A 12,056-nucleotide genomic window follows, 5' to 3' on the forward strand; every position below is an offset into this window, starting at 1 on the left:
TTAAGTGCAATTCCAAGCCACCCCACCCCCAACTTTCAAGAACCACTGAAATGTTGCTTACAATGGTATGTGAGAAAGTCGTTGCATACAAGTACTGTGGCAAGAATACTGACTTCCACAATATAGGCAAGTTAATTATATATGGTAAAGTACAGGTTTACTGTTCTTAATTTCACATCTACCTACACTGTGTGTGTTTATACACACACTTCAACATGTAAAGTTAATACTCACTGATGTTTAGATATTAATATACACTTAGGGGCCGATCCCGACTGCCTGATTAGGATGTGACCGAACACTGTTCGGTCGCATCCTGACATTTCCCTATGAAAGCATGTGTTGCGGCCATAAACCGGCTGTAGTACATGCTCCCATATGGAAATGGGAGGTGGTGTTAATCCCTGCACCCCGTTGCAGGCATCTCAAAGTGCCAAGGGGTGCAGAGATGAACAGGGAGCCCCATAGGTGTTCCCTCGGCCAGCAACTGGAGCCTGAAAAAGAAAGGAGGCCCTAATAGGGGGCCCCCCAAACACGCTTTCCTAAAGGGTTTCCATGTCAAAAAGGCAGAATGCAAATCCTGCCGGAAACTGTGCATCGTAATCCAGATAGTGTAAACCGCCATCCATTTGGATTATGTGCCGGTTCCGGAAGCCAGCCAGAATTCCCTACCGATTTCAAATACGTCCGGCTGAATCAAAATCAGCCGGTCAGAATAGAAACCGACGATGTCGGTCCTAACTGGTCCCTAAGTGTCACAATCTTTGGTACTCAGTATTTTGCACACTTTGCATTGCGCCATGAACCTCTCTGTCTTCGGTACTTTGCTGTAACCATCACGAAAAGGGTATCTGGTACATCTTGAATTTATGTCTGCGGCTCCAGGTGTACAAAGCAGGTCCAGGGGGTGCCACCTGGCCGGTTTTCTATCGGTGCCACTGATATTTTACTGTCCATGCCAGTACAAAAATAAGCGAAATCACCTAAAGCCGGTATTTTTGCCCTAATTTGTACATACTTGAAACAGCAAATATAAATAGAAAACACTTTTACATTTGTTCTAGAGCTATGGTAATAATGATCTCTGACTAATAAAGTAAAATAATGACAAATAATGTATGCTTATAATAGAATGCATACGACTTTGTTTAAAGTCCTATTTAGTATCAAGTCCCGGCCTTTGCAGACTCCTAAAGCAGCAAAATGGCCGGACTTTTTCTTTTGGATAGGTGGCAACACTATGCCAGAAGCTGGGTGAGAGTCGGCTGGCAGTCCGACCATGTTTGCAAACTTAGCAATAGCAGCAGCCTAGAACCTAAAGTCAAACGCCCAAAAAATAGAATAAAAAGCAGTGATGCGACAAATATAAGATTTACAAGGCGCCGGTTGCGGGCAGGTGGTGTATGCGTGCCCCTGTGCACGTACCCTCCTCGCTCGTGCTAAAGGCCGTAACTTCCATCTCTCCTCAAGGTTCCTGCCGCAGAGACACCTTTCACGGACATGACCTCGCAAACATCATAGTGGCACGCCCTTGTTTCGGCTACCCCTCTTCCCCCCAGGCTGATGGTATCTCCCACAAGACGTCGGCGAACATTCTCAGGCTTTTATATAAAATAGTCTGTCCAGAGAGCAGTAGAGTCTCCGCTTCCCAGTGTTCACCCAGAATATAATCATGCGAGTTTTGAGTGTGTTTAGTTTCTTTTCGAGTGCAAGTACGCAAGTGGCGACGCTTCAGTACAGGTGAGTGTCACCATAGCTGGTAAAGGTGAGGAGAGACTGTGCGACAGAGCGGAGACGGGCAGGCGCACCCTGCTAACCGGAAAAAAGGTAGACACCGAGAGCAGCACATTCAGCGGAGCAAGGTGAGGGGCAGGCAGTGATGTCTCCTCGATATACCGCCTTCACCTCGCTCTGAGGAACGGTGTTCAGGATAGGTTCCCAAATGCCAAGTTTTAGATTTATTATGAGTGACCTATGAATGAGTGACATTTTACTACTTAATGTGTGACACTTCCATAGAGGCGGGCCGCGGGCGAGCCTCTGAAATCTCGAGCCTGAAGCCTCGCTCTGGCGGGATGGAACCTCGAGCCCCCAGCGAGGCCAGCTCGCGTTTAGTTTCTGCCCCCCAGGGCTTTAAGTGGGCCGGGTCTCACCGGGTCTGAGCACTGGCAGTTTTTGTTTAAGGAGGCATCGAAACGGGTCTCTATCGGGGCCTGTTTTGTGCCCTGGGACAGGCGGTCCGTTTTTTTCGAGCGTTATAGGGTAAGGGAAATCCTTTAAAGAGAGTAATTTTCTCTCTGGATTTCTCGTCTCTTTTCGGAACTTGGGACAGGAGCAGTAACATTGTCGATTTGTCGTGGTGTCACCAGGGCTGTAAGAAGAAGCTTTTTCAATATTATATACAATCTGCAGTTGCTGCTTATTTATCTTATGCAACTAACAACCATTGACAAAGCCAATAGTCCTGACTTGTTGAAGGTATGATGTTACTTGTTGTATCATATATCTGGATGCTATCTGGATGCAATGACAGAAACAGCAAAATACCAGTCGGGCGGCACACTACGCTAAGCACAAACTTTTAGCTTACTTCTTTTTAAGCCACGCGTAATTACAACGACCACGCACCTTGAGAGACTCCCCCCTCCCCCCACACAGTTTTTTCATCCGACTTAAAGCCCTTCTGCCCCTCTTCCTCTAACTGGCTTGTGAAGTTTCAAACTCGGGAACCAGGTTCGAGGCTGGGCGTCTGCTCAATATCGGTGATTCTGGGCAAATTACTTAATCTCCCAAAACCTATAAACAAACCTTGTGCAATGTAACGGGTGCTGATGCAAACCACTCAATACCTTCAGGTCGAGTTTGCTCAATAATTTTATACCCCCTCCCCCCCCCCCCCCCCCCCCCCCAAAAAAAAGGCCTGACCTGGGCTAAAGTACGACTCGAAAACAGCACCAGAACAACAATTTCTATTCTCGGACAGACACGTTCTGCTTCCCTTGCTGCTGCAGTGTCCTCAAAGTTAGGATGTAGGTGTCACAGTGATTCACAGTGGAGTTTAAAAACCCCATAGTTGGGTTTCTAATTGTTCAAGGCAATGTACGTCATCGTCCACCATTGTTCTAAAGAGACACTATGCGACTGCCCGAGGCCACTGCAATAGCATCTTTCAAGGGGGTGAGGGGGCTTGGGGGGAGAGGGGGCTTGAGGAGTGCTTGTGGTTTTGGTTCAAAACATTTCATTTACTGACTGAAGCAAATGGACATGCAAAATAATGTTGACAAAATAGGAGTGGGGTTGGATGGAGCGCCATCACTTATTATTTAGTGGGTACAAGGACCCTTAACAATGATGAAAGGGTAGCAGTCCCAATCCTCTGGGTAAAATGTTCCTGGCTGCCTGTCATTTTATAATTTGTGTAGTTTAATATATCGCAAACCTCTCCCAAAGACATCAGGGCGCTTTACCTGAGCACCAGAGTGCATTACACCTGATCAAATAAAAAATTTTTAGGCACAAGTTGGTTAGGTGATTTGCCCTGAATCACAGGATTGCCTATGTTGAGCTGATGCTGCGATTAAAACCTGATTCCTCCAGCCCCAAAGTTAGCAGCTCAGGCCATTAGGCCACATCTTTTTCCTTTCTCCCTTTCCTTTACCCATCGGAAGGCCAGCTAAGGATCAAGCATTGATGCTGCCTGTGAGTTTGTCTGCTAATATCGGCCTCAAGGTGGTGGCTTCACAATGATGTAATGCCAAGCCATTACTCTAACAGGCCATAGGCATGCAGAGATGCAGTGCAGCACCTCACTGAGCTCACCTACCTCATACTTGCTCTTCGGCTTAGTTTAGTAGGGATGGACATGTGCACCACAGCAGGGACACACATGCAATTAATTTTTCTCCTAAGCGCAGCCTAGGGCTGTCGAGTTCTGACCTCTCACAGTCCACCTCCAAGAAGGCCCTAGTGTGCCTCTAGCCTTTTGCGTTTGATGGGCGGACATATAATTAACTAAAGAGGCACTTTCGAATGACTCTGTGGATAGACAGCACCTGGTACTTTTCCTCCCACCAAAGCTTTCTGCCACAGCTGCATGATGTTCCCCAGACTGCTCTGCCCTTGTGTATTCTGCCTCTTGATCAACTTTACCATCTCTACAAGTGTCAGTTGGTGGTTGCAGAACCTTGAGCCAAAGGGAGAACTGTGTCTGCTCCAAATCCAAGACACATTGACATGTCAAATAAACTGTTTAAATGTATACTGGCTGCGCAGTTGGTGGACCTTGATGCTAGGGCTGAACCACTTTTGTTGATGTTCATCACCTCTTCTCCTACCCAAAAGAGTAAGTGTAGACCAATGGGATAACACAGCTGCATCAGAGACATGGTCCATGTGACTCCCGCTTTCAGTGTTCACCTATTTTAAAGCTCAAGCTTGGCCCAGAATGTATATATTGTTGGCCGTGGTGCTGGTAAAAAATAATATGCAGTATCAGTTGTAAAGCTCTTGGGAAAACTGTCCAAGATCCGTGTTATGTAAAACTGTGCAAAATAAACTGTGGATTCTGCCTGTCACCAACATCTAATCACATCCTTTAGGGATGAAGTACAAACCATTTAAGCTTAAAGCATTATCCTTTGATGGCAGCAAGAAATACCTTTCTAGTAGCTGAATTGCAAAGCATGAAACTGGAAAATCTGCTATCAGTTCCTGCTTTAGCGACTTGTGTGAGCCTAGGCAAAAACATTATTTCACTGAGCATCCTTTTTGTTTGTTATCACATAAGCACATAAGAGACCAGAGCTAATACTTGAGTTCAGAATGTGCAATCCATAAAAAACATATTTATTTAACAGCATATAAAGGTTGATCCATCTTTAATAAAAAGCAAGGTTACCAATACTGCATGCATGACAACTGGCTAGCCTCTTTGATCACTTATAGCACTGTCATCAGAGATGGGGCAGGAATCTTTCTCAGTCCATGTTTAAAAACTCCCACTTTTAACAAATATTTTTCAAATAAACTGATCTGCTAACGTGAAAAGCTCCAGCATGTAGAAAAGGTGCTTTTTAAAATCTTATCATAATCTAACGTGATGTTTGTTGCACGATTTACATGTCAAATATTTTGAAGGCTTGTCTCGTACATGGGCTCTTAGAGTCACCGCACATCTGTGGCTCAGCTATTCCTGTTAATTTGTTGGTTCGCCCACCTCTACCCACTCGTCGCCCTGCAGTAAGCTGCAGACAGTTGGTAATTTGCGCCCCTATCCCTTACATGGCACAAATGGACTACTCCTCAGTCTATTTTTTAATGTCTCAAAAGTGCTGCCAATGAAAAGAGAAATCAAACTTGTCACCACTCCTTTAAGTGGGATGAAAAAAGTGGGTAATCGCGAAAACTGGCCTGGCAAAAAGAAAAGTAACTGCAACTGTGGTTTGTTGAAGGCACAGTGGTCTTCAGTGTCAAAATCTCCGATAAGAACTGCATTTTTGTTCACTTTTTCCCTGTCACTGTTTAAGGCGATTTGTTCCTCCTTCTCACACTTTTACATACTATCACAGGTACAATGGCACCAATGCTCTATGCACTCTGCACAGGGACCAACAATCAGATGCTCAGTATTCTGAACACCAGTCTGAGCCACTGAAGGATATTCTGCAAATCTCACACTTCCATCAGCCTCAATTCCAGAGATCTCCATCATGGCCCATTATAAACCCCTCCTTACAACCTGACCGTGCATGGATGCAAAAATCCCAGCATTTAAAAAAAAAATCCCAGCATACCAATTGCTGACCAGAGGAGTCGAAACTGATATACGATGACTAGGCCCGTCTGTATTAATGCGATTTTCTTAAATTGTCTACTTTGATTTGGCCTGCGTACAGGAGGAAATACATGTGTGTGTATGTAACCAGTGCAACACAAATTCACATCTATGTTATATGGAAGACTGAATTAAAAGTGCCATAATTAGCATTGTAATATTTGTAATTGGGAGCTAGCATATCACTTTCTTTGTATTCATATTTAACAACCGACCCCTATGAGATAGTGAGTACTGCAACGCAACAAATTCATTCACTGTAATGTCGGGTATAAAATGACACACTTCTCATGACTAGCAACACACTGCATAGCCTTTTTTACCCTACTCGTTTTCTCGTAGGATTTCACCCCACAATCAAGTCGCAAATAGAGACGCCTTATGCAGACACCCCATTTTTAGGTTCAAGGATTAATAGCAGAAGCTTTCAGTAATGTCACAGTCAAATCCAAGTACCCTTTTAAACCTGACTTTGACACCCAAGTCAAGCAGTTCTCAAAATTGTTCAACAACTAAAAAATAGGAGGCGCCCTAGTTGGGACTCAGTGTGATGAGACAAATGCTTTCACCTCCGGCCCCAGCTTTATGGTTGCTCAGCAGACAGCAACGTCAATGAAGAGTGGTTTAGTGGGTCTGTCTAGGAGTGAGGGGGCATTGATGGTATTATTGAATAGATTTTTTAAGAAACTGGATAGTGTGGAGTTCAAGAACCACAGACCTAACACCCATGAAGGTCCTGGATTCCATGAAGGAGGACAGCATGGGGAAAGGTGGCTTGGTGGTGTAAGACAACTAGACTAAGAGGAAGGAAGGCCAAAAGGAGAAACTAAAGTGGAAGAAAAACAAACAACGTTTTGCCAAGAGCCTGTAATCCAACCTGGCCATGATCACCCTGATGAGCTAGAACTTCACGGAGAAGAGAATCATGCTCTTCCAGGTAAGACAATTCAATTGTCTCTTATGACTTGTTTACCATTAGGCTCACTTTGGGGGATGTTTTCTCATTGCAAGGTGTTGAAGCTAATACCACCACCCAAAACCCCCTATTCTGGGGCCACAAATGCTGCATTACCCAGCTCCAACCCTTTTGGGTCACTGTCACCATAACAGTTTACCTTCAGTACAATCTAATAATCATACTAACCTGTGAGTCCTGTTTTTTTTACTAAACCTAGAGTTTAAGTGCCACTTGAGTAAACAATTTATGTCATGACGGTGTGCAGCTACATTGCAAAACTGTCACAAACCCCTATTAGATGGAGATGTATGTGTAAAATTCAGCTGTTTTCACTGTTGTTAAAACATGTAAACAAACATTTGGAGTGGTGATTGCCACAGATTTATTTACCTGCGAGCTGCACTTGCATGCATGATCAGTTCCTTGGTGCACATAGACTTGGCTGTAGGGCACAGAGGTCTTACACTGCCGCACAGAGAGGAAGCACATTAGAGGGAACATTGGTCGGAAGTCTTCTAGTCAGTTAGGCAGTAATTTCAACATAGAGTGCGTTGCCGGAGTCCATCTTGCTGTTGATGAGAGCCTGGGCGACCATTCTGTGTGTGTTGACTGGAAGCCATTTGAAGATTTTGTTGATCATTTTGAGGATGTGGGAGCAGGAGGTGGTGACTAAAGCAAACTTCTTCTTTAGAAGCCTGGCTTTCATTGTGTCACTGCACAGAGCTGGTACTGGTAGTGGATTGTGACGATACCAATCTCCAAAGAAACATTTTTGTCAACAGCACACTTTTTATTTTTGTAGCAAATTAAGCACTAGGTTGAAGTGAAGATGTTGCATATGTGACAGATCCACTTGACAGCTATGTTTCATGATTGTAAAGGGCGGTCTACTCCATTTTAAAATTGTTTCAGGTGGAACATCAAACATAAATCGTTGATATACTGAAGGAGTTTGCAGTTTTAAATATTCACCACCACGGCTTGGTTGAAGCAGACAAACCCCAAAGTGAGTGGATGGAGGAGAAGAACATAAAGCTTTGTGAGAGCAGCTTAGCTTCAAGAGTGCAATAGGAGGGATTTCCTGCAGGAGCCTCTGTTAGTGCATGTGCAATACTCATTAATGTATGGCTTGGTAGCACCACAAACGAAGGGAAGGGCTCCACTCATGGTGCCCCAGTGGACAAAGGTTCTGTGCACTACTCTATACTTGAAGCTATACCCTCAAACCTTTCTGCAAAAGTGCACAAGGCATCTCTTCAGATGCAGGAACATGAGCTCCGCAGTGACTGAGGGTGCATGGGTTGTGCACCGGCTGGAGCCCCAGGAGCCCACTGAGAGCTGATGGATTATGGGCATGCAAACACTTTCCCACATGCTTGGGTCTACTCACAGGTTTCCTGGCTATCTCAGTGTAATCCTGCAGAAGTGTTTGTGTTGTCAATGCTCACCCTAACAAGAATAAATAGATTTTTTACACGGCTTCATTTCCTCTACTAATATGGCTGCAAGCACTGCTTGCCATGATGAATTTCTGTTGCAACGTGAGCACATTTAGATCTGTTAAATCAACCTCCTTTGATTGGGAGAGGAAGAAACAGTGACTTGGTGCAAGTTTGAATTAGACGTAGTTTGTATTTTTATAAGAAAATTAACCTAGAGCTAACAAAAGAGGAACTGGCTTTATAGTTGTAATTTAGGATACTTCTTCATCCCTTTCGCAGCAGTGCATAGACATTTTAAGGAAGTATTGCAGGGCTGAAAGCCAAAAAAAGATTCAGTTTGAACGCTATCTTAGATGACAAGAAATACCACATTAAAAAGACACTCATTGCCACCATGATCCCTGCTCGACAATGATAGCTACAATGGAGATTATTGAGAAGTCATTACATCTTCAAGTAAAAAGGCGTAAATTACATGTCTTGGTGCTTTTACTGCACAAAAAGTCGTGGTATGAAACCCATGTATCACAAGGAACCGTGAAATATGGAAAATATTTCATGGTTGCCTGCGAAATACAGATTTTGTCATCATAATGATAGTCCTGAGACCACTATGCAGAGGTTTTACATTGTCTAGGATTATGCAGCGTGGAGGACCAAGGTGATTAAAATCATACAGCAAAAAATGCTAATTATTTGGCACTATGTCTGGAGGTAATATTTTAATCGCGTTTGAGCTAGAAATATCAATTTTGGTGAAATATAAAAATTTGGGAAATTATGTGGCAATTCAGTAAATCCATAATTATGCATTTATTTGTGACAGGTAAACAAAACCTCAACATTTTAATTTCAATCAATGCCCATTGTTAGCTGACTGTTAATAAAATTGCTAGTAATTTAAAAAACACATAGCGGGTGCATTGTCATTGCCATCTCGGGGTTCTAGGGTCATTTACGAACTAAAGGGCCAAAGATATCACCAGAACCCCTCAATGATAATATTGGACCAGATTACACAGTTACCTGTTATGTATTCTCTGTATGTACTTAACTTTAAACCATTGTGTATATGCAAATAGATAAACCTCAACCTTAAACAAGAGGCAACCATTTAAGGTGCTATGTTATGTTATGTTAGGTGAAATTGTTTGACGCAACTTATCACCCGTGAGGGTATCCAGGCGCTGGGGCAGGAGTGTGGGTCCAGCCGTGCTTCTCCTTGAACAGCCAGGTCTTTAGCTTCTTGCAGAAGTTAAGGAGTTCTGAAGTGCTGATGAAGGTTGTTACGGTTTTTGTCTGTGATCAAGGAGAAGGCGCGTCCCCTTGTCTTGCTTCTCTGAATGCAATAGTTTGGTGCCAGGGCAAGAGAGGTGGACTTTGGTTTGAATCAAGCTTAGCATTGACTGAAAATTGTGCAGTTCTGGGAAATCACTTAATCTGAATATGCCTAAAATGTAAATGTGTGAGATACTAGTGTAAATGTGTGTAAGAAAAAAATGTAAGCCCCCAGTTGAATACAAACTTCCGGCCCGGTGGCCGTTGCGGGCACCGGGCAATCCCCCGGTGCGCCGCAAGGGTGGGGGCCGTTTTTAGCTGCAAAATCGACCCTGTAACAAAAACGGCCGAAAACCGGCCCGGGCAAAGAGCTCAGTCGCACCCCCAGGGGGCCGGCCGAGCACTTTGCCAGGGCCGGTTTTCGTTCTCAGTCCGGCCCTGACAAACTTGCATGATTTTCCATCACCTCCCGTAATATGCAACACTCTGTTGTTGCTCTCGGACTAGGTCCATGCTATAAAAATACTAGCTCATGCATGCTTTTATATTGCGAAGAGTAATCTGGTTTATGAGTCTCTTTAGATATCTGTTCCTTTTGAGACGATAGTGAGCACCCCTCATTTTGTGACAGCTAGATAGAAACTCCCGATGATTTTCTTTGTCCCAGTGCTTCTTCATAAATCTATTTCTCTGTCTATGGTAACACTTTCTTGGGAGATTCCCCCAAACATCTCTCCGTGTTACCTAGAAGCACTTGTTCATTTTGTTTCTGATGCTACTTTCAGTAAGAAAAGACACCCTCCCTGTAGGCCTTTAATGCTTTCTTTTGTGTGTGTCAGACATACACAGGACTCACTTGGTACCGACCATCTTGCAGTCATCTGATGCTCACAGGTCTGGTGAACACTCTCTAGGGTCCAGCAGTGCTTATTGTTTCAGGGGAATACATTTGCAAAAACAATAGATATGGCTTTAATGTGCTAAAGCATGAAAGAACAGGCATGCACATATGACATTTCCATCTGTCAGCACATTGTTTTATATGGTATTCCTGTTTCACTGATCTGTGCCCTGGTACCAGTCATCATTTTAGACCAAAGCGAGGATTTAACAGGTTTGCAGTACAGGAGTAAGAATGCATTGGCGATTGTCTTGTTGTCTTGTTTGCGCATGCCCTAGAGACATTTGTCGTTGCGCATGGATGGGAGGCTACGACTTGGCATCGGTGGGCATAAGTGTAGGGTGTAGTATATGGGTTCCTACTGTCCTGGCAGTGAGTTGGTGTACTGCTGTGGACCTGTGTTGGGGTGGTGGCACCCTTTTGGAATGTTTTTTATTTTCAGAAATGTCACTTGATGCATACTAGATGCGTTCATCACTGTGATTGTGAGATATTCCTTCTGGTTGTCCATGTTCCAGAGGGTGTGGTGCAGATTTAGGTGCTTTTCTCCATCTGGAATGTGTTCTTATTGGTGTGTCACCTAGTGCGGCTGAGTGTTGGAATTGGTGGGGTGCTGGGCTGCACTTTTGTGTGTTTATGTGTGAGTGCATGAATTTGTGATGGATTCTATTCTTGTGGCCATTTGTGCATTGCTTTTGGGAGATGGAGAAGGTGGGGATGTGTGTCTAATTTCTGGGTCATTGTTGCATTGGGTTGACGTTTGTTTTCTGTGTAAGGAAACAGGATAGTATACTGATGTGGCTTGCCTGTGTTGTCCTGTGTGTAAGGAAAGGGGATGATGAAGTGACCTGATGTGTCTGTGGCTGCATGGACTGCTTGAGCATGATAAGGAATCTTGAGTGTGGATCCTGCCCCCCAACCACACAAATTGTAAGATGCAAAATCATTGTGGGATCAAAATATGCCCCAATTGATTTACAAAGCTCTGTTGTTTCCACACAAATGCCAAGAAAAAAGAAAAAAGAAGAGAAGAGAAAAGGATAAAGGGAGATCCATGGTGTCCGATATCTGTTTTAAACGTTTTTGTATGGGTGTTCTTTTTTGTTTTTTTGTAACCAACTGTAAACTATGAATAAATATAAAATAAACCTCAAGTGGAACCATTTGCAGAATCCACCCCAAGTGGAACCATTTGCAGAATCCACGGGCCTTTATTGCAAATCAATATGTAATTCCATGAATAATCAATGATGTGCTAGTTAGTAGGCATGGCAATTCCTATTTATATTTAACTCTCACTTTTTTTTTTTACAGTTCAGCACTGTAGGAACCCACTTAAAAAGAAGGCCCCAAACTAGAACCGAACAGCCAAATCGATGTCCTTGCTCATGACGCTGCTCCTAATAATAGCAAGTTTCCTGGTTTTGCCTTCTTCTGCATCAAAAGAGCGGTGTTTCCATGATCAAAATCTAGTAATGTTCCCCCAAATGAACTACTACAGGGCGGGAGATCTAATTCTTGGCGGCGTCCTACAAATAACGAGGGATTACAACCGGTGGATGCCAGGTTACACTGCTGCTATCAACCCACCCATAACGTGTGCATTGTAAGTAATTACTCCTGCGTGTTGTGTGCGGGTGAGAT

At 43.8% G+C, this 12,056-nt stretch overlaps 1 long non-coding RNA gene across 1 annotated transcript in view; it reads left to right on the plus strand.

Moving 5' to 3' along the window:
• The first annotated feature begins 1,620 nt into the window (after positions 1 to 1,620).
• Positions 1,621 to 12,056, plus strand: part of LOC144785132 (uncharacterized) — a 265,850-nt gene continuing 255,414 nt past the window's right edge. Inside the window, exons 1-2 of the long non-coding RNA XR_013601774.1 lie at positions 1,621 to 1,740; positions 11,727 to 12,018. This is a non-coding gene — a long non-coding RNA (uncharacterized LOC144785132). The remainder of the gene's footprint in view (positions 1,741 to 11,726; positions 12,019 to 12,056) is intronic.

The sequence above is a fragment of the Lissotriton helveticus genome, chromosome 10 (assembly GCF_964261635.1).
Source record: "Lissotriton helveticus chromosome 10, aLisHel1.1, whole genome shotgun sequence".
In the NCBI taxonomy this organism is placed as follows: Eukaryota; Metazoa; Chordata; class Amphibia; order Caudata; family Salamandridae; genus Lissotriton; species Lissotriton helveticus.